The sequence below is a fragment of the Bombus affinis genome, chromosome 4 (assembly GCF_024516045.1).
Source record: "Bombus affinis isolate iyBomAffi1 chromosome 4, iyBomAffi1.2, whole genome shotgun sequence".
In the NCBI taxonomy this organism is placed as follows: Eukaryota; Metazoa; Arthropoda; class Insecta; order Hymenoptera; family Apidae; genus Bombus; species Bombus affinis.
In genome coordinates, this window is record NC_066347.1 from 13294245 (window position 1) to 13317305 (window position 23061).

General features: G+C 33.8%; 1 protein-coding gene across 10 annotated transcripts in view; it reads left to right on the plus strand.

Annotated features, from left to right (window-relative positions):
* Positions 1–23061, plus strand: part of LOC126915054 (potassium channel subfamily T member 2) — a 202924-nt gene that overhangs the window by 34894 nt on the left and 144969 nt on the right. For 2 of the 10 annotated variants that reach the window (XM_050719371.1, XM_050719372.1), the window contains exon 1: positions 8577–10097. The exons of the other annotated variants lie outside the window; for them this stretch is intronic. The gene's annotated coding sequence lies outside the window, so the exon portion shown is untranslated. Of the gene's footprint in view, positions 1–8576; positions 10098–23061 lie in introns of those variants that run through there. 10 annotated transcript variants of the gene reach the window in all.

Genomic DNA, 23061 nt, shown 5'->3' on the forward strand with positions numbered 1-23061 from the left:
AAAATAAACAGACTGCGCGTTCTTTCCACTATTAATTCAGAACGGGCTAAACAGTACTTCATAAAAATATTTCACAATCAAATGGTCCAGGTTCTTGGACGTTCTTTGATTTCGAAATCGATAGCATCGCGTATGAAACTTTGGCTACGCTATCGCGGACGAAGCAAAAGTTAAATCTTCTTTTATAATAGTAAAAGGGGAAATTGATGATCCTTTGCTTTCTCAATTCTTATGAAAGAACGATCTTTAGAATTTTCTAAAATAATTTCTAACGTAAAATGTTGTTGTTAAATTATTGAAATATATTCGCCCATCGTTCAAAACTGAGGTAGAGGTAGAACTTATGATTTGCATAAGCGAGATAACAGAGTCAGAAGATGATCAATGATATTTTCCTCTTCAATTTCACTTTCACAAAGTGTTATAGTTACAGGATCAATGAGATTTGGTACCCTTGAGAATAGAAAAAACTTTAGAAGGTACTTTCAAAGTTCTGACAAGGGTCAAAAGAAATTACGAAAAATACCGAAATATTTTACCATTGCGAAAGAAGTAAAAGAAAATATATTTTGAATTTCCGCTTTTAGGCTTCTTTTAGCCACTAAATATCATAACACGAATTGTTTATATTTTACATATTTCTCTTCATTACGCGCATTCTGTGTGTTTTAGTAATTTAATTTAGTTTAATTTTCCCATAAATGCCTAAACATTCGTATTCCGAATATCGATAACGATCATTTCATTTTTTTCCCCAACTTAAACAATGCGATTGTGTCGAAAGATACTTAAAGAACGCAACGAAGTTGAAAACGAATACGAGTTATAAAAAATATTCAATTTCACATTTCTACGTTGTAAAATAACGATACCTGTAATAATTTCATCAGCAGAAAAGTACACGAATGCGATCAAAGGATTACGCCATGTCGCATAATACACTTTGCGACCGCTAAAAGCGTGTCCCTACTACACTTTTACAATCTAGTCTTCTTCATACGATCCCCATTTTTCCAATAATTAACAGACGTCTCTTTAAATCCAAACGTCAGCATTGCCCGCGTTGTCATTTCTCTTCCTCTTCCCCTATTAAATCATTTCATCTTCCCAAGTTATCCTCTTCCATTATCTTTTACAACCGAAAGCAATAATTATTCTCAATGTCTGCCGCCGAAACGCTATAACGTTACGGGATAATTCCGCGACAAAGGTTCATGCATAGAGAACGGTTGTACTTTCAGCCTCAAAGCACATCAATGGAAATCGAATTGAAACAACTGGTGAGAGCACGTTTGGCGAATACAGGCCGAAAACCTGGGTTTGCCTCGTAATTATGGTACACTGGCTCACAAAAGTATTACGTATATATTGTACTGTGGAAAATATTTTGAAATGTCATTAGCACAGATTAACGTGCAATGAGATACGATTGTCACTGTCATATTGGTAAAACTGGAAATTACGTTGAAAATGTGTGTATACAGATGGCACAAAATACTCGAACCTCTCAAAAATCAAGCTGATTCGACTCTGTTATTTTTATGAACTTGTTAATTACGTTACGTACGTAGACGATTAATATTCGATCGTAAATGAACAAATGGCTCAGATCCATAGGTTTATTCGCAGGTTCTTCATAAGAAGATATCACAAATAATTTCAAGATCGAAATGGTTTTAATAAACGAAACGTTCTGCACAACACGCATAATATATGTAGTATCTAAATGGGTCTTAGAGGAAAGGACAAGTAATGATGTTTCGATTTAATAAATAATATTCGAAGCAACGAAATGATTACAATGCTGTCGTGCGTCTTATTCTCATATGCGGCTTCCGACTTCCCGATTCACACTCTTCGGCTTCTACACTCGCTCGCTCTCGCTTCTCAACTCACACTCTGCACACCTTTTGCATCCGTCTTCTCCGGCTTCTCAACTAACACTGCCTTTAACGTCTCTTTGTCTTTTCCCGTCGTTCGAGACACGTGTCCCGAAACGCCCGTGGCCAGGGTCACGCAGGCCCTTTCCACGAAACTATCCACTTAAAAAGAAGACCGACGACACATTGATGTACCCGACGATGCCGCGGCTCTCGCGACATTGTTTATGGTTCGGCCGATATCTTAGGCCTTTTGTCCACGATACTACATATATTCATCAGAGTTCTCTAAAGGTGTTGGAGTATTTCCGTGAACTGTACTCAATGCTTTTGCACGATCAACCAATTCAAAGATCGTGTAAAGGGATCGCGTCATTCGAACGTTATTATGAACTTTATCGAGCGATATAAAAACGCAGCCTAAAAAATCCAACGGGATAAAAACCCAAACGTTGACAAAGACCGACGTGCATACACAACGAGGGAACATTGGTGTGAAAAGAAACGGAAGGCAGAAAGGGAAAAACTGGGACAGAGACCGGCTTCGGTTATAGCACATTTTATCTCGGAGATATATGGCTTCGGCTCGTAAATTGTGCTGCTTTATAACTGTTATACGCTCCAATGCATTGTGTTGACGAATTACGCTGCTACGAGAGGAGAAACGTTTCTGGTGTATACAATTTAATCAGACGAACGAGTTTGAGAGGAGAATTCCCTTGAAACAAGATTCTCGTATTTCTAAAATTTCTAAAACGGTTCATTGAAGCTATGTTTACTTAACACTAGGACTAACAACCTATGACATAGAGTTAAATGTTGGATTGTCTGATAAGTTCGTTCTTTTTCTTGCTGATACCTATTTCGAAGGATGTTAATTGTTTAAGAGTATAGAAGTACACGTATCTAAACATTTTTGTAAAAGATAATATTTATAGAAAAATAAAATAAACAAGTTATTTCAAGCATGATGTATTCTCTTAAAAATATGTGAACGACAGAGAAAAAATCTAATATCAATCATTTCGATTGTTTTGATATGTGAAATCAATGTTTAACCATTGAACTTTTTTGTGGAATATTTTTCACGAATTTTTTAGGAACATGTTATTTTAGTATACATAATTCTTTCTCAGAGAATATTTCCATCTTTTGCTTTTTCGAATTGATCCAGAGGAAACAAATAATCATAAAATCTGGTCGCGTATATACACATATAATTGTCCTTTGGTACCAAATTGTTTCGATAATGAGATTATTCGCGGTCGAACAGTTCCAGGAAGAGGAAATCATTAGGGTTTCGTTGTTTCGATATCGCGGCTTTTGCAGCGTATTTCTGTGAATTATTATAAAATTTCAATATCTTAAAGTCACAATTTCAAACACGTATATTGTACGAATTAAAATAAAATTAGTTAAAATACAATTTTGCAAGTATAAATTAATGTACAATTTTACTAACAAGGTAAAGATTATTCAAACAAAATGTAAATTTCGAAAGTAAGTACATAGCCTTCTGCCAACTATACTTGTACTTAATAAAGCATACTGCATTAGCAATTAATGACACATAGGATATTTTTTAATCCCCTGAAGCAGCATTTTGAACTAAAAATTCCTCTCAAAGGAAGATACCATAGGAAGGTAATATACCATAAATAAAAAATGTATGTTCTTTTATATGTAAATATTTTTCTATCGAGGCAAGATAAAACTTGGAAACAGAAGATAAGTTACTCGTAATTACCAATTATCTTTCTGGTTTCCTTTTTTCTTTTTAAATGTGAATTCGATGCGAAAATGAATATGTGTATTACTGATGTGATTTCGAAAAGCTCCACCTGTGGACTTGCAAACGAGGAATACGAAGGAAATGACAGCTACGTATGTCAACACGTTGATCTATAAATATGCATTACCTCGTTATTCTAAAAAGGAATACGCCTGACAGACAACTGCTTATGCATGCTTATTAATTCTGTTTGCACTTCGAAATTGAATTTTATCTGCCATGATATGTAATTCTTTTGTGGAAATATTTTTACATGTATGTATTAAACATTGTCCATGAAAAATCTTTCTTTGTACAGTATCTCGAAATTCTAGTGTTTAAATGATAAAATTTACAATGCAATTGTAAAATCGAAGTTACAAATTGTTAATTAAGGTACGTAAAAACAACGAAAAAAGGCTGGGGCAGATAAGGTTGTTGAAATTTAAAAAAAAAAAGGATCGTTATTTTATTCTTTTTATTTGCCGATAAATCAGAATTTATTTTCGTATTTTAGCAGTCTGTGATCATTTTCAGGCTACACATGGCTTTCAGTAACAATGCGGCTCAAATTTGTTCTTCGTATTTCACCATCCTAATAATGTTACTCTGCTGAATGTCTTTGTAATTACGAAAAGCTTGCACGCGGTATTGTTCTGGATTTATTATTTTACCACTGAAAATTCGAGATATAAATGCTGAATGTTATTAAAAAATATCAAATGTTGAATGTAAAGCTTAAAATGTGACAATAGAATTGAAAAATGCGTTGAGAGACGATAAAAGTAAAAAATTTTAAAATTTTAGGAGATTTAAATACGATAGAAATCTGTTTTTTCTATAAATATCCCGACAATCTTTTCGAATATTTGACCAGAAATGTTTAAAAAATACCAGAAGTTCGGTTGTCAATAAAACCTCGACAGAATAACGAATGCTAGGGAAATAGGGCAAGTCTTCGCGAAAACTCGATACAGATATCGAATTTGTTTCGTAAAATACAAAAACTATAGAAAACATAATTTTTTTCTAGATTTCTAAAATTCTCGCAATTTTATTCTCAAAGCACATAAATATTCCGTATGTTTGACAGATCGAATAAATCCGATATAAATATGTGAAATAAAATATAATACACACGAATGCACTCGATCAGATATTAAAATATACTTTTCAGCTACGAATAGAATTCAAAGACTCTTTGTATCCAGACAGAATTCTCTGCATTTTTCACAATAGCAGCAAACGGATGAACCGTTTTCAAAGACAAATCCGATAAAATACCACTTCATACCACGTTGCTTCAATACACAAGAAATTACGTATTGTACCGGAAAAAGTTAGTGTTGTTTGCCTAATTTAAACAGTACCTGTCAAATCAAACATGTATTTTAATTAACATTATGAATATTAATAATAACTTATTTCGCTTTAATGAACTTTTTTTGCTAAATAATTTTTTGAGATAATTTCATTCGTTAAATTCTATTGTTAAAACTCGTACATTTGCACTTTCCTTCAATGGAGCTTTTCTCTGAAGAATTTTTGAAGATAATTATATCTGTTCGATTAATGATTCCAAACTTTTGATCAGTACTGTGTCTAGAATCGAAGATAATAATTTTCCGATGCCCAAAAAGGAAAAATGAAAGCGAGGCAAGATCACGTTGTTAGAAAGTGATGCGGAAAGTTTCCCAAGGGAAGAAGAACGAAGAGCGATTGAGAAAGTAACTTCTGCTAATTTGGGGCCAGTGAACAACTACAAAGACGAAAATTCGTTGTACATCGAACATACCAAGTAGCCGCAGGAAGTAGCGAAATGAATAGAAACAGACCTCATTGCTAAAATTACTGCGTTAACGTCGTTGAACATAATTATGCGAATAAGTCCAGTCATTTTCTATAGCCATGTTCCATGGTCGTATTATTTATATAGTTACGCTTTTATATCTCGATAATATTCAACGTTTATTCCAAATATATATCTGTGAAATTGGCGTGAGAATACTAGGTGTTTCAGTGTTTCAGAAAATAAAATAAGAATTAAAGGGAAGTAAAAAAAAAAAAAAAAAAAAAAAAAGAAACGAACAAACAAAACAACGGAAGAATACTGATTTTTCAGAATAAAACGACTTATTGACGATAGTAAAAATGCTTAATAAAAAGAAAATGTTCTCAAGCGTTCATCAATTGCATTCATAAATTATAAATCAACGCATCGTTTATTTCATATTTCCATTATTGATGCATCGCACATGTCTTTCGATATTTCTTTTTGTTTTCTTATATTTTTATTACGTCCAAGTTCAACTTGTAATTCTTTGAAACAGTTGAATACGAAGTAATAAAACTGTTTTTAATTCAGCTTAGACGTTGCATCGCATTTGGAGTTCTCGAGTTCTCAAACAAATTGAGGAAAATTTGTGTCCCTTTCACATTTCTAGAAACATGCATATCGTCGTATAGACGTCATATGAAATCTTGTTGACGAACTCTTTTCTAATTCGAGCAAAATCTAGCCGTGAAATTATAGAAACTGGTAAAAACTCATACATATATAATACGATAATAAAAGTTTACAGAGGCGCGAAAGTGAGAAACCACGAAGTGAACTTTAAGAGGAATTCGATTCGCACTTTGACTGACTTTTCAAAGCCGATCGAGATTCAGGCTGTTAAAGAAAGAAGTTTGTAATTCTTCTCAATTGGTACAAATGAAATTTGGTCAACGTGGAACCTATCGTAGAACGAAAAAGTGTGAAACAAAAATAGAAACTGAAGGAGATCTTTACAATTTTGTGCAAATTGTTCTTCCTATTTTATATTAATATTTATAAAATAATTCGAATACTTTTTCTTATACGCGAGTTGGTCGATTAGCTGAAAAATTCGATTATTCAAACAGCGTGTATCACGATTAATTAGGATAAACGAAGTTCTACTAATAATCTACTATTAACACGTTTCTTTTCTCTTAAATGTAATTAATATATTTCTAGATAGATTCTTTTATTTACATCAATATCTTATCAAGGCATTTCTCTCTTCATCGCTTACGTTCTGAACATTTTTAAATGTAAAGTTCTATTATATTTTACACTAAAAGGAACGATGCCAGGAATTATGTACGTTGATTGAACGTATTCTACTTCGATCGATAAGCTCTATGAATACTTAAAATCGTAGACCCTCTGTCTAACTATTATATGTCTGTATATGTGTATGCATGAATACGCGAGTGAAAATGATAAATCCGAGATGGAAAATGTGTATATAACAGCAAGAATCAAACGAAACGAGTAACAAAAAATGAAGCAACTGTGCTGTGTACGTATATACGTACACATTTACATACGTTGCACGAGTGCTCGAAGCGGAAAAGGAGGACGAGTAGGGATTAAAAAATTAATAAAAAGGAAAGAAATTCAAAGGAAAGTTGACGTTTCTGTTGTTGGATTAGTGAGACAATGTCCAAATGCTTTCTGAAGTGAAGAGATACGTTGTTGCAAATTTTTGTGAAACGATAATTGAAACGGGAATGGAAAACGGAATTGAAAAAGCATGTCATCTGTGGTTTCAATGAAGCTTTACTTTATAATACTTTGAAATACATTAAACGTATCATGTTATAAAATGTTATAGTGTATAGCATAAATAACTTATGAAAATATTAATTAGCAAGATACGATACGATGCAACTAATTTAACAGAAATTACAAAAATATTTATTAAATATTTAAGATATAATCGGATACCATACGGTTGATTAATTATTTATATAACTGATTTTTCAGTGTTCGTTGAATTATGAGGTAAATATGCTACAATTTTAATGGACCTGTTAGCAATCATGCATTATTCTCATAAACTACGATTTATGTGCGTTAAATATTATAGCCGTGATACGATTTCCATTTATATTAATATACTAAAGGTTACGTCAAAATGCACTTATTTCTGCATATTTTAATATTCATTATGAACGGTGGCAATCAACCATACTGAACAATCAATTTTTCTTCAGCCACATGGAAAATAGCATGTACATCGCCTCGCAATTACATGAAAGCTTCGTTTCTGTTGTATTAAAAATACGAGAATAATACTAATAAGTAACACAAAAAATCACATTTTCTGTCTTCGTATCATACAAGCGAACAATATAACATATGAAATTTAAATTGTTTATTTAGAAGTTTGCCAGTGTTATATTAAAATTCAATACGTGACAGATTAACAGATCTCAAACATTATTATTAAAAAGATCTTCTCTGTCATATTTATAACTTGGCAACCGAACAATCTGAGGATAACGAGCAATATAAATAAATAATAAATAATAAATAGCTCCATAGTGTTTGACACTTACAGATGCCAATTAAAAATAAATTTTATCACGTCGTAGAATTCTACGATAGCTCTATTAAAGAATAAAATCATCCTGAGTCACCTATTCGTAATTCTCTAACTAAATTACATTCTGTCAAAGATAAGCAAGTATCCATATATTCTTCAGCGCTAGCGTATATAACGAAAGTAACAGAGCAATGTGATGAAAATTTAGAACACAAGAGTAATATGTGGAACTTGTTTCAAAGATGAAAAACCTCGTACAGCTTCGGAAAGACTATAACAGAAGCCGTTTCAGAGTTGACATGAAACGTGCTGAAAATGAAAGGTGACACGTTGTGTAACGTTTGGCAAACTTTTAACAAATACGAATTAAGAGAGAAAAAGAGAAGAGTCGGGAACGAAAGGAAAGGAAGAAAACGGAAAGGAAGCAAGCGGCATGTAAGTAGATATGCGAGGTGAAGCAAGAATAACAGATCGTGGCGGGTGATTGTTTTGGGGCGTCTGCGCCTGGTTGTGCGAGAGAGGACCGTCGAGCGACCAGCAGGAGGCGTCTAAGCCCTCGGGATGCCAGTCGATTCCGAGCCGCCGCGCGGTTGAGATGCGAGCCATCGTGCTCCTAAAACCTCCGTATCACCGTAACCTCGTGCACTTCTTATCTCTCCTCGATCGTCCATTTTATCCTCGAGCTTCCCATTCGCCGCCCGAATCATCTTTATCCTCTCGTTTCCTCCGTGTTCCCCGAGAACGCGCTCGCAATCGGGTAAAAATTATCGCGTAACATAGAAAAAATAATCGCACACGTGAATCGACGTTTTTTCTTGGAGCGTTTATTTTCACCGTGTAACTTTCCTCAGAGAAGTTTCTGGAGGGTCTCTTCGGTGTTTCGGTGATTCTGAAACAAGATTACAAGAAGTTTCACACAATTGAGAAGGAAAAGATCGGACTAATGGCCGTGAACTCGTCAGATCAGGTGTTCTCCATGTTCTCCGGAGGTATCTTCGGATTTGGTCGTCGCTGGCTTCAAGGTATCCCGAGGGATTAGAATAACGAGAAAAGTAAACCAGCATCCGAGAACAAACAAGAATATCTTCCGGGATCGGTCGGTGCACGGTCGCTCGTTACACCGTTGTTGAAATAGGATCGGTGACGACAAATGGAATAATTTCTCTGACGCGAAGTATCTTGGAACGTGACACCAGACATCTAGGAAAATTCGAATCGCCGTGAAACGCGGGAAAGTTCGCAGCATCGAGGGGAGAAAGAAAGGAGAACTCGTGATCAGTATTTCGAGTCTGTTGTATGTACGAACTTGGCGCCACCTATCCCGCGCTATACTTATAACGTATATAACGTATCTAGGTACAGCATCGTATATATTAGCCGTGTCTCTGAAGACATCCCCGGAAGGGTTCAATCGCTGTTCTTTTTGAAAGGGACGACATTTCAATCTGGATCGTGGCGTTGTTCGATAAATTTTCGGATGGCCATACAGACTGGTCTCGACGATAAGAGTTCCACTGGCACCGCTCTAATTCATTTGTTCTAATTAGAGTTTTCTAATCGACTACATTGGGACGCGCCAAGGTGATACAAAGAGACGGACAGTCCCCTAGGAAATGAAATCGAGCATCGATGCGATCCGACACTCGCCTAGAACGTAACACGCCTATACTCGTCAGAGAATAACGAGAAAAACACGTGCATATGTGTATACATACGCATACGATCTATACAAGTATAATTTTGTATTTATCTATATTTAGAATATAGTTGTTAAGTATAATTAAAATTAAGATAAAGAGGGTGAACACGAGTGACCCTCTTGAAGATGCTTATGGTAGCAAAGCTTTAATCGAAAGTAGACAAATCCTTTTGCAAAGGGTGGTAGAGAGAGACTCGAATTCATCGAGAAATCAATTAATCTGGCGCGCGTATAACGATCGATTTTATGCCAGTGAAACAGGGCACAACGCCAGTTTTGTCCCCTGACGACGATTCAATCCCGCTCTGACATTACGACGTCATTGGCTCGCTATAGTGCCCAATTACGAATGCATCTGTCCAAGACGAAGTCACTTTTATAGCAGTTTCATGGTAATTGGTTTAATCTGTTTGGTTTCCCATAGTAAACGAAGACGATTCGTGATATTCTGCCTGGAAACATTCGAACTATTTGCAAAGATCACATATATTATTCTTCAGACGCTTTTGTCAATAGCAGACAGAATACTCGAATTAGTTAAATATGTTTCGTTATACTTTGTTCCTGAAAGTAGTTCCTGATGAAAATTTCATTTCGTCGTATTGCATTTCTGGCGTCAGCATATGAAACGTTAAATTTACAGGCATTCTCCTAAATATTATATGAGTTTTTATATCACGTTTCGCGAAGATACGATAATTCCTTGGAAAAATGTTGTCGGAAATATCTTGAGCTGAAAGGCGTTCCCAAGGATATTATACCTTTAGCTATTAATACATTCTCGCATTAACGTACCGGAAATTCGAACAGCAAACTTAATGAGAATAGCACGAGAAATTTTTACGGAAATTCGACCCAGTCTTCGGCAAATATTCCGCCCGATGATACTCGCATGCGCAAACCAATCGTGCTCCGCATAAAAAATGCGTTAATACACTTATAAATTAAGTTTTTAAAAAATTGCGACGATGAAATTTGTAAATCGGATTGACATTTGTAAATTACGTTGACCGCGTGCTTTTTTTTTATCTAGAAAAGCTTGCGACGGGCTTTTATTCATAATCTTTCTCTCTATCTATCTATCTACATATCTATCCATCTCTTATCCATTATAGAACTGTGTACATTATTTTCTTCGTGCAGATTCAATCTGCTCTTCGATAAAAAAAATATATTTCGATTAATAATCGTAAAAAGAAGAGAAAATGGCCAAGAAGGTTTTAAATAATTTGTTGAATGGATAAATGCGTTTTCCTTGGATAGTTTCCAGACACAGTCTCGCGGAACGATCGTTAAGATAAGATCATTCTGCAATAAAAATTTAGAGAATTTGCTGGTGTTGTATCGTCGTTGTCTTGTCGTCCAATTTTCGAAAGGGAAAAATATATGCTAGATAAACAAGCGATCGATAGATTTTTCTGCTATCAACTTCCAGAATCGGATTATGAATTTGATTTCGTTTGGATTGTCCGGGGAAATCAAACACGGTCCCTTAAGCAATTTAGGGATGCATGTGTTCGTGAAACGAAAAAGCACGAGACATCAACCCTACGCACGAACGATAATTAACGATACAGATCATACGTAAATACGATTTACATAAACTTCGTCGTAAGCTGACGAATTGAAAATCTTCGAGCTGATAAATTCAAATATATAATTTCGTTTACAAAACCAATTGTAAATTGTTGTAGCAATTTGTCCCGTATCTATCAGTATATTGTTTGCTCCATTGTTTGGCGTAGTTATTGCAAATATGCGAAAAATATTCTGTCCGTTCGCATTCGAATCGATCTTTAATTGCGCGGAATTTTTGCCGAAACGTGACGAGTGCTTTTTTTTTTAATTTTGTACGTCAAACGATGAACCGTTGAAACGAACAGGCGTCCATTGAGATTTTCTTTTTTTTTTTACATTCCAAATAACACGTGATTCGCAATTTCACCTGTATAGATTTTCTTGTCGTACTAATCTCCTCTCATGGACGAACTGCGATTTTTCTCGGCAGTGTAGTATTTTAATATAGCATTCTTTTTGCATGTTTGTATTTTTTATTCGATCTAGGTTTTCCATTTCCTTAGATATGAAATTTGGTGTTAAATAAGATGCTCTTTTCCTTAATTTGTAGTCCAATTTACAATTATTTTACTCGAGTTTTATTTCGCATTCTTGTTAACACTCGTACGTGCTATAACGAACTCAACAGGTGGAACGAAGTACACGAAAGTTGTGATCGAAAAGCTCTCTGAATGAATTTGCTATTCTCAATTAGAATTATATCTCAATTAAACTATATCTGTTCTCAGAAAACTACGAAGTGAATCTAAAACTATTTTCAACGTTTTAGGAAAGACATTTTCAATTTGAAACTCGTGTTCCTGCTTACGCCGGTGTAGACGTGTTATTTACAGTGCGTGTCACTGTGAGAAATAACGTAATTTCGGTGAAACATTTTATAATATGCAGATTTGAGAAATGTTGTAGTAAGTCGGGAAAATATTCTTGAAAGAACGCGCATAAGACAGAATTACGATTGCAACACGAATCTCGTTGGCAAAAGTTACTTACTACGTCACTTTCAACTGCATCTACAGTGTCTCATTCGCGATTTCTACAGGATAAAACGCTTTCTCGGAAAATGCAATTTTTTGTGTGTGATAATCAAAGGTATTGAAATCTTCTATTTATGCTCATATCATCGAATGGGTGACATGGAATTAAGAGAAAAGTATAGCAGACTGATTTTTTAAAAATTAAAAATATCTCGAAACGAAAGTCTACACGATACTTCCATTTACTTTTTGAAATCAGAATCTGATAAAAAGAGGCGAAATACAAAGATGATACTCGCTTTTTCTTTTACGTTATAAAAAGCTTTGCCTCCATCTAAACTTGAAATTGTGAATTGAACTTCCTTCTAAATTTCGGAGAAAACTTTATTTTATTAAAAAAAGAAAGGATATGTAACTGGCTTTAATTCTCGGTCATTTTCTAACGTTAAGCAAAATATGAAAAAAAGTTTGTTAACACGCGTGATTTCTTGTTTCATTTGTACATTGTACATTTCCTTGAAACGTAAAAATATCAGGCTCGCAGTAGAGCTAAATACATTTATTAAATAAAGTTAAATTTTCTACATATGGAGAAGAAGTTTCAAATTCTCTGGAAAATTCTCTTTCATTTGACATTTCATTCGTGAGAATGAATGTACCATGAACAATCTCTAGCATACACCCTTGTTATTTCTTTGAACGACAATAATTCTGACGCAAGGCAGATCAATCATACGATTTATCAGCGTCCAATTCGTGAGTATCGTGGTACAGATGAAAATTGACACGCGAGGACATACGATCTCTGGTTTCTCCTTTCTAGTTGAAAAACGCGTATCCCGCGTGATTCCACTCTGGTGAAATGGATTTTACCACGGATCGTTACTACGGCTAGCATCAAATTGAATTCGCATCGTTGCTGAGGTTAATTAAAGCCTCTGTTCGTAATTAATTGGACTTGGTGGGTGGCGATTCGTCTCCTTTCTTGTAAACACATCACCCTTCGAAAATCCTCAAACTCGCGTTGGTTCTTCTCGATAAACAAGATTAAAGGCAGAAACGGCTATGAAAAAAATACGCCAAACGTGTCTTCTTTTTTCTACGCTCCTTCCTGTTACCTGGATATTAAATTCCTAGTCTATATCCATCTTATGTATCACGTTCGTCGTGAAGATAGTTTTTGTCATTCCTTTATTTAGAGATAGGATCACAATAGCTATTATTTTATTCTTTGGATAAATCTATCGCACTGTTCCGAGTTATTTAGCTTTTTATTTAGCCTTTATTTAGCCTTTCGGTACTGAAACTCGCCCCGCTCGACATTTTTATATTCTTTTGATAACTGTATTATCACGTATATTATATATTCGATAAAGCGCCTTTATGATATTCAACACTGAATCATCCCTTTCTTTTTGCACCTTTCTTTGCGCACCTTTTCTTTTTGTTATTTTTCAGATTATCTCCTACGCTTCTCAATATCATTATTATTAATAATATTTTCAATAAAATAGTAACTAATTATTGAACCTGGGCCCATAACCTGTCGTTATTTCTGTATTTAGAGATAGGATCACAATAGCTATCATTTTATTCTTTGGATAAATCTATCACACCGTTTTGAGCCGGAAAACCTTTATTGCACTTTCTTACATGGATTAGGATTAAAAACAAAAGAATATCTTAAACCTATCGATTAAATCTACTATCTTCTAGTTACGATTTATTGTAACTAGCGCATCTGCATATGGATGGCGAGTGCGTACTCACGTTATCATTTTCAACAGTTTTATTCCTGGAAAAAGTTATCTCTTCCCCATTTTACAGACAGAAATTTGCATAGGATGTCGGAGGAAATGTCAGAAAGTTTGAGGGTGCGTAATACGCACGTTTATTATGTGATAACATGTGAGGGAATATTTCGTTAACTTGCGTGATATACAATGAAGAGTTGTTTCGTGATTCGCGAGTATACAATGACTCATGAAAGTGTTTAAGCAGGAAATCAATTATAGAGATATTTTATGAATGTACTATGTATGTTATATAAAGCATTTTGGAATTAAATTAGCATCGTAATGGGATATGTCAATCATAGTCAATTTGGTGAAATTTGAGACAAATCTGAAAATATATATAGATGTTAAAAGACATTTATTGGAAACACATAAACATGGTAGGGATCGTTAAATTATTTAAATAATCAACTAACACTAATTACGTGTTCGAGACCACTGTTCACGCCGCAAACTACTTTTTTACTAAGCATACATTTGGAGTACGTGGCTTTCGACTTTTATATACATTTCCAAATTTGTCTCAAATTCTACAGATAGAACCATGATAATCGCGTCTCATTACATCGCTAACAAAGCTTCAACGAGTTTCACGCAGTACGCATAATTTATTCGTAAAAAGTTTCACGTTCGATAATAATAAATAATAACGAAACGTTTGATTGCATTTGTTTCTTATCGATTTCTAAAATAGAAAGTATGTATCAGCGTAAAATTTCATCCACAATGGTATTACTTTTCTTTGGTGATAGCTTCTAAGAGTCAAAGGACGCCTAATTTTCTACCCGTCAGTCAATTCAACCCTCTCGACAAATTAAATAAATGGTTACAAGCAAACTTTAAGCCTATTTCTCACTGTAACATGATTTTCGTACATCTATCCATAGCAAACAGCCCCCTTGTCTTCTCCCTTATGAAAATATGTTCCATTCGTTTATTTGACATAATAGGGTTCACCCCTCAATGACCCTACCCGGCCAATACTCGTAACCAGTGTTTTTACTACGAGTAGCGGGCGTGTCATCGTGAAACAGACAGACTTTCCCAGCCTATTTCGAGAAACTGTTCTAAGCAAAAAATGTGACGTAATTTCAGAGTAATTTCGTCCTGTTTATGAAATATATTATAGAACGTTTATGGATATACCTTACTAATAATTAGGCTGTATATTTCTTTACGTTTTATATTTGTTTGCCAATTTTAGACTAAGGTTAATCGTACAGATGTTATCGAGATGGCCATGTGTGTCTATAAAAATAAATAGCCGTTTGATTACGTTCACTACGTCTACCGAATGTCGGTCATTATTAACCTGTTGAGTCGTTCATAGTTTCTTTTTGCTTAGTAACTCACGAAAGCTATTTCCGTGATCAGAATTGGCTTAGGGAATCATAGTTAACATCAATAATAGCAATGTTTTACGCAAGAATGCCTTATCGTTAGAAGCAACAAACATTTCAAAGACGGGCTGATTTAATCAAAACGAGGATTTCAGTTCCGAACACGGTACGTATTCGGTATCACGAATTAAATATTTCCCTTTGTATCGCGATAACGGAATAATGATAATTTGAAGTTAATGACGTTTATTGACTCCATGTACACCAACGGAGATTTGTTTGTTTAATTCGTTTGTTGAAATGGTAAATGGTATACAGTGACGGGTATGTAACTACAGACACAGTGCACAGCCGTTGTATTAAATTCAACTAATTTAGTCCGTAATCAGTATTCGAAATAAAAATTTAGAAACTGTTCCATACTTGCAATGCTTAAAAGCATGAAAAATGTATTTTTAAGTATTCTTCTGGAATTTTCTTTTTATTTTTTTATTTACTTTCTCTATTGGAAATTTGCAATCAATTCTCTTGGAGACCTTGGAAAGGAACGGTTTTTTTTACTGAAATAAGCGATCACGTCGGTGGCTGTAACACGATTATTTGATTAACGACGAACCGAGACACGACAGGTGTTTCACGAGGAACGAATTTCTAGAATTGAAGTAATCAACAATCACGCGAAATTAAACGGATCTTTTAAATTCGATTGCGGCGGAAGTTCGACTCCGATATCGAATGACTGCGTAATTATAGTCGAGTTCAAATTAATTAACGCTGCTGCATATGGAGGTGGCCGTGACGTATTTACATTTTGAGAGGTTCGTAACGAAGGGACGAAATTCCGTTTGTTTCAATGGGGAAAAAATTGAGAGCCATGTACAACCATCGATGCGGTTTCCGCGTGGGAATTTTTATCTGAATGTAAAAACGTAATTTTTAGAGGAAGGTCGCTCGAAAAAACGGAAAGGGAAAATTGCTTAGGGAACCTTTGAATATTTTAAAAGAAAAACGAGTCTTTTATATTTCGAAATAAAAGGCGAAGATCTGGATTACTTCTTCGAATTTATTCTCCTTCTAAACTCGTTAATGAACAATTTCCATTCATAGAATGAGACGTAATGTTGTATATTAATTTTTTATTAAATATCTATTTGCATTAAATGATTTTAATATTTACGTACATCTTCAGATTCGTTTCAAATTTTAACAATATAATCATATTGTGCTGATGAAATTTCAAAATGTTTTATCTTGTATAATATAGTAATAAAATAAATTCACACGTATAAAAGCATTCTACGATACGTGTTTAAACAGTCTCGTACATTATATAACTTTAACAGAAACTTACATCGTTGCTATATTTTCAATATTTGTATTTGAAATAACGTAGCGAACAGTCCATCTCTGCATTACATAAACAGCCAGCAAACTTGTAATAATATAAATTTCAATAATCAAAACAAGATACTTTGAACTTTAACATCGGCTATAAATATTGAACGAAATTCATCTCCTTTAAAAAAAGGAAGAAGGAACGTTCATCGAGTTCTGTCGCTTTCTTTCCGACCAGATGGTATCCAGTTCGTATTTAAAAAAAGAGATATCCGAAAGAACTGTAACTAATACTATACCATTATATGAGAGTGTTTGTTCGTTGTACTGTTTTCACTCGCTATGCCCTTATATCCAGCATTAGTTGAAATTTTTTAAAACATCCCTTTTGGAATATAAAGTGAAAAATCTGGCTGGCCAGGAACTTTTTCACGCTCGTGTACGCCAACGAGGAAAAAAGGAAAAGAATTTTCTCTTTCGAACTCTTTCCCCTATTTCATAAATATGCGCTAAAAGGGAAAAGTAGAAAAAGGAATACTCGATTCGTTTCATACAATTTGCATTAGGTAGCCAGCTGAAACCGATCCCATTAAAATATCGTACAGTGAGCCTTTGACGATGACAGCAATATTATACGACAAACAGTAATAGCTCTACGAATGTGGCGTTGTATAACATTTTGTTTTATATTTTGTATCAAACGAAGCAAATCCACGATTACAATGCCATGGCGATCCTTGCACACAAGTGAATTCTATTGGTTTACGCGTGAGCTGATGGAAGACTATCGAATCCACATTAATTCATAACAATACGCAAACGTACTCGATTGGTTCACGTTGATTCGCGACCAGGGAATTAATTTTGATAGCGCTAACAAAGGATGGATACGGACGATCATAATGACGCGTCAAGTAGGCCACCGAAATAATTACGCACTATTAAGCGATCTGTGGATGGAATACCAATGAGAGGATTGATTTTTCGATTACACCATCAGTGAGCGCGCTTAACACGTGCCATCGCGTAGACGGTGTTCAACGTATCGCGAACGAAATTCGTTTCATACAAAATAGAATTTCTTTTGTAAATATAGTTGAAGATTTTGAACAGACGATGAGAGATAGTTAGCAGAAGCTGTTACAAATTCCAACTTGAAATACAGTTGTAAAGGGAGATGTTTAGGATACGGTCCGCGATTGGAGCAACTTGTTGCATTTCGGGGAATCTTTGGAATTTGCTGTAATGGCTCATAGAATGCAGCTTTACGAGGAATATATCTGTAGCTATACGTATATATTGCATTTAGAGTAGAATTGTTTGTTTCATTATTATTTACTATAACGTAGCTTAAATAAGAGTTTTAAGAATTTTTCAATTTGTTTAAAACCATTCGAATAACGTAAACAAGCATGTAAAAATTAATTGTATACATTTTGTCAAAGTATCGAAGAATTGCCATGATGTGAAGAAGTATATGAAATTTGTGAAAATTGAAAAATTAGGTGATTATTTAATAGATTTGACGTTATTAAAGTTTGTTATCGGATAGATTCGTTGATCAATTGAGATTTAAGCAACAACGAGATCAGGAAAATAAACTAGTAAAGAATTACAGCAATAGATAAGAACGTTCAAAAACAAAATCAGTCTTTTACATCAAAATTAAGCCAAAATATTTTAGTAAAACGGAACAAAAATATTTTTGAATATCATTTATCGCATAATTATTTACTTAAAATTATATACAGCTTTAATTCATTATATGTCGCAAATGAATTTCCAATGCTTCGAATCAATTAACGTAATTAAAAGTTTCGCGAGTTCTCGGCGATAAATCAAAGAGAAATATGTACAGGAATTTCTATTCGAGACGCAATCGTATGGAAAGAAAATCCAATGGGATCCAAAAGTAGGCCATCCAAATGTTACGTCGTGTTACTCAAAACACACATGGAATATCAATTTTCTCCCATGATCGATAGAGCACCTAATTAATAACTCGAATTGCTCAAGAACGTTTGAATTGAATTCTTTAATAAAATGTAAAAAGGTCTTAAGTAATTCTATCTTTCTGTTACATTCATCGCAGCGAATGAAATATCAAACAAGAGCTTTTCCCAATCTCTGCCTATTTCTGCTTCAAATATACAGAAAAGGTACAATTCTCAATTATAAAGAGCTTATCTCTCGACAGGAAATGTTTCCTGTGCAAATATGTTTCTGCGATGTTCATCTCAATTAGTAATACCATCCTTGAGCAATTTGACGTAATGTGACACAAAAACTTGCTGATAAAAGTATATTGATTTAATAGCAGGACATCTTTTTCGTAATAAACGATTGATTCTCTATTACTGTGTATAAGAAGCTTTTTAATCAAAGAATCAGAAGTCTAGCAACACGTTGCTATTTTGCAGCAAAGTGTGTATTATAACTTTCAGATGAGTTGTAATTTCATATTTATTAATTATTAATTATAAATTCCTGGTTATAATATTAGGTTGTCCGAAAAGTGTCTTTCTTTTACAGATACGTCTTTTGCAACAACGCATCTTTATACAAACATGAAACCTAATCTGTCAAACGTTGTGATTTATATCTTGATAAAACAAAATGGATCATAGGTAATTCGATAAAATAATATAAAACGGAAAATGTTGTGTATCCATTATTTCCTTATAAAACGAAAGAAACTTTTCGGACGACCTACTACAAGAACGTTTTTCTCTTCGAACGAGTTGGATCTATCGTTTACATACTTTGATATTTTTTACCAAATTAGATTATATCTTTGCTTCGACGTCTTATCGTCATCGATAACTTCCGATTTTTCTGAAAACAGGAGAAGATATAAACAACGATCGTCGCAATTTATGTAGGATAATAACGGCGTTTACAGTAGCTATTGTTCCTTATGAAGATTCAACGAAGCGAATTATCGACGTTCGACATTACAATTCGCATCTCTCCGCCCTTGAATTTGTGAATTCTCCCAGAAAGAAGATATTCCGGCTCGCTGATTTTATCAATCTCATTTTTCTGCGTTTCCTGCCTGCTCATTTGCAAGTGTAGTTATAATTTACAAGAATAATAACGTTAACTCTCCATGAAATTAATGACTTTCAAGGGTCTTTCCTCGACGCCTTAACGATACTTCAGAATCTGCGATCGCTAGGTTATTCCAGAAAATTTCGTTCCAGACTTTAATTTTGTAAATTGTTCTGCGTACAAAAGTACCCTTCTAGACGTCTTCGTGAAAAAATGGTATGCAATTATGGAAGACGACCAAGTATTTTTAACTCTTATGTACAAACGTCTGCATTTTTGTCACTTCCACAGAAACCTACTCCTTTGAATCACTTTGTACTTTACTTACCAAATCATTGTCTTATTTATGCATTCTCTGCACTTTTGCAATTTTAATTTTCATATCAATGGTTAAGAACACGCAGTCTATCCATTAAAATGAAAGACATGTACCTAGATGTTAAAGCTTCCAAAATTTTCCACTACGCTTAAAAGTAGCGAGGAAATAAAAATTCAAATTTCTCTCAGAGACCAGTGTTCTCTAGTTAAAAGCTAAAATGCGTTCAAATTCAATATTCTTCAGTTATATTATTCTATTAATTATTAGTTACATTTCTAAATTCAATACTAACTACGCGAAATAAAATCAGCAAAATAATTGTTCTAAAAAAAAAAAAAAAAAAAAAAAATCGATTTGTACTCATCATTACTTTTTCTGTTAGAGCGATATCTTCCTCGCCCTTAAAATCTTAATTTCCAACTTTTATAGTTTAGCTGACATAAAACATTTCTCTCCCCAAGAGCTTTCGATTTCCCCTCACGAAATGGCCGTGAAAATCAAATTAATCGCAGGGCCAGTCGAATTCCTCCGATACCACTTTTACAGAAGCACGATATACTTTCCTCCACTTCATTGGGGGTTGCTTAACCGTGCCTAACCTTTATTTATTTCGTTCGCTTTGGTAATAGTGTCAAAGAGCGTATTAAATAAACTGCTCTCGGTAACGCAAACAGATCCAAGTGGCTTCGATCGCGCCGAAAGATTGAAATTCCTCGTCGTTTGTATCTTGTAAATTTCCACAAGCGGCGACGCGATTTGAACATTTAATTTCAATCCCCGATTCGAGTTTCAGTCCCACGCTTTTAAGTTATATTTGATGTTTATTCCCATTTTATTCGTGTTTAACAAAGCGTTTTCAAAAATATTTCAGAATTTAGTTACGCTTCTGTATCTTTGTTTTTATAATTAGCAACACGTATATCAAATTTAACCACTATTTAAGTAAAATATTTGCAAACTAATTATTCGTACGATATGTCAGCGTATTTGGTTAGACGTCGCGTTGAAATAATTACGTGCTAGTTAATTTGTAATTGGGGACATGTAGGTATGTGACAGACTTAAAAAGGCGCAAATAAAAATTCAAAGAGGAGAGAAATTTTAGAAAGAGAAAATATTCGCAAAGAGATAAAAGTTAGAAAAGAGTACTGTGAAATTTTGACCTAGAAATGCAAACTAAAATTTCCATTCGTTCTGTTCCAATGTCATGAATTCCCTTGCGGCTAAACTCGACGATTTTTACGGAGCTTTAATTTCCTTTCGATTTTATAGAAATACGCGGCGATCGTAATACTGTCGAGTTCTACGTCAATTAATATAAATGTAATCCGCAGATTACGAGTTACAGATCCTCGTAATTAATGGATTTTCTTGGTGATTGTTTCACGACAAGTCGGGGTGTGTTTGACATTAAACAGAGTTGAGAAGATTAGAATCGCGATGTATTGTGTTATCGGAATAGGTATTTAATTAGTCGAGGCAGATAATTAAACAGGTTACGTAATGGATTGTATAATGGTTATGAAAAGGACAAATTTGTTTAAAAATACTTTTACTCTTAAAATTACTGTTTAAATAATTTTACTTTTATCGTGATTTAGTTATGACAGTAATTAGAGCAAGTTTTTAGAGACAGTAATTAAAGAAACAAGAAATGTTTTATCGATTTAACAACAAAATTTCTCCGTGAATAATTTCCTCTAAATACTCTGTAAGTTTTGAATTTAACAAATTTCTGAATTTTCCTAATTGTGATTATATCAGATTTCAAATTATAAAATTAAATGTTAGATTCGTCGAAACGATCTGTAGATTTCTAAGACAAAATATTACTGCTTACGAGCACTTTGTTCTCTCGTAGTATTATCAATTATCATGTCCTTATCGTTCGAAATCTCCGGTTTTTTTATTCCTGTCTCTGCTGTTACCGATTTAGATGTTTGTTTTATTTCTTTATAGTGTAATTTTTATATAACAACTTCTCTGCTTTTAACACGCCTAGAAATACTTAATTTCTATTACGAAACTTGTGCCAAAATACACGAGAGGCTATTTTAATTTGCTAATTTCGTTACGTGTAATTATGACATTAATACATGGAAAATCAGTTTCATACTAACTAACTAACTAATCCCATATAAAATCTGTGATTCTGCGTTATTCAATTTTCATGTTCATTTCCACATTTACACCAATTATTTATTAGTATTTCGAGTTACTATTAATGTACTTTGTATTCGATGCAATGCACAATTTTAGAATATAATTATTTATAAATGATTCTATCTTGATGCAGGTAATGGTTATCGGTGACATTTATGATTTTCTCATCGTCGTTTAATATATATTCGTATATTATCTATCGGTCAGAAACTATGCCAATCAATTCTATAAATAACAGATGCAAAGAGCAATCAGGATTACAAACATTTTCGAAAATTTATCTTTTCATTAGTCATTACGATTATTTATTTTATTATGATAATTTTTTCAGGATTCATAAAGCAAAACGACGAACCGAGTAAACTACACTGGAAGTTCTAGTTCTAATTTTGAAATTTGAATTACGTTTCAGTTGGTATTCATAATTTTCACGAACTCTCTATGTATATTCCTTCAAGTATAGAGAAATGTATTCATTTATTAAATCGTGTAAATGTACATTTTAAGATAAAATTATTGTATTCTGTTTTATTCGTTATACTATGATTAATTATGCAAAATAATGGATATTTGTATCGAGATGTTCACTTTTTTTTTAACTAAGAAGCATTCCTCTGATTTATATATCAAACCTGCCTTTTGATTTTAGAGTTTCTTGAAAAATACGCTCAAATATTCACGCAGACGTGTACCTACCATAGACTTATAGGTCCTTCCTCGGAAAGCTCGTCAATTTATGAAAATAAATCATTGTTTCCTGATCGTTTATCCGAATAAGAATATTAAGAATTTTATATATA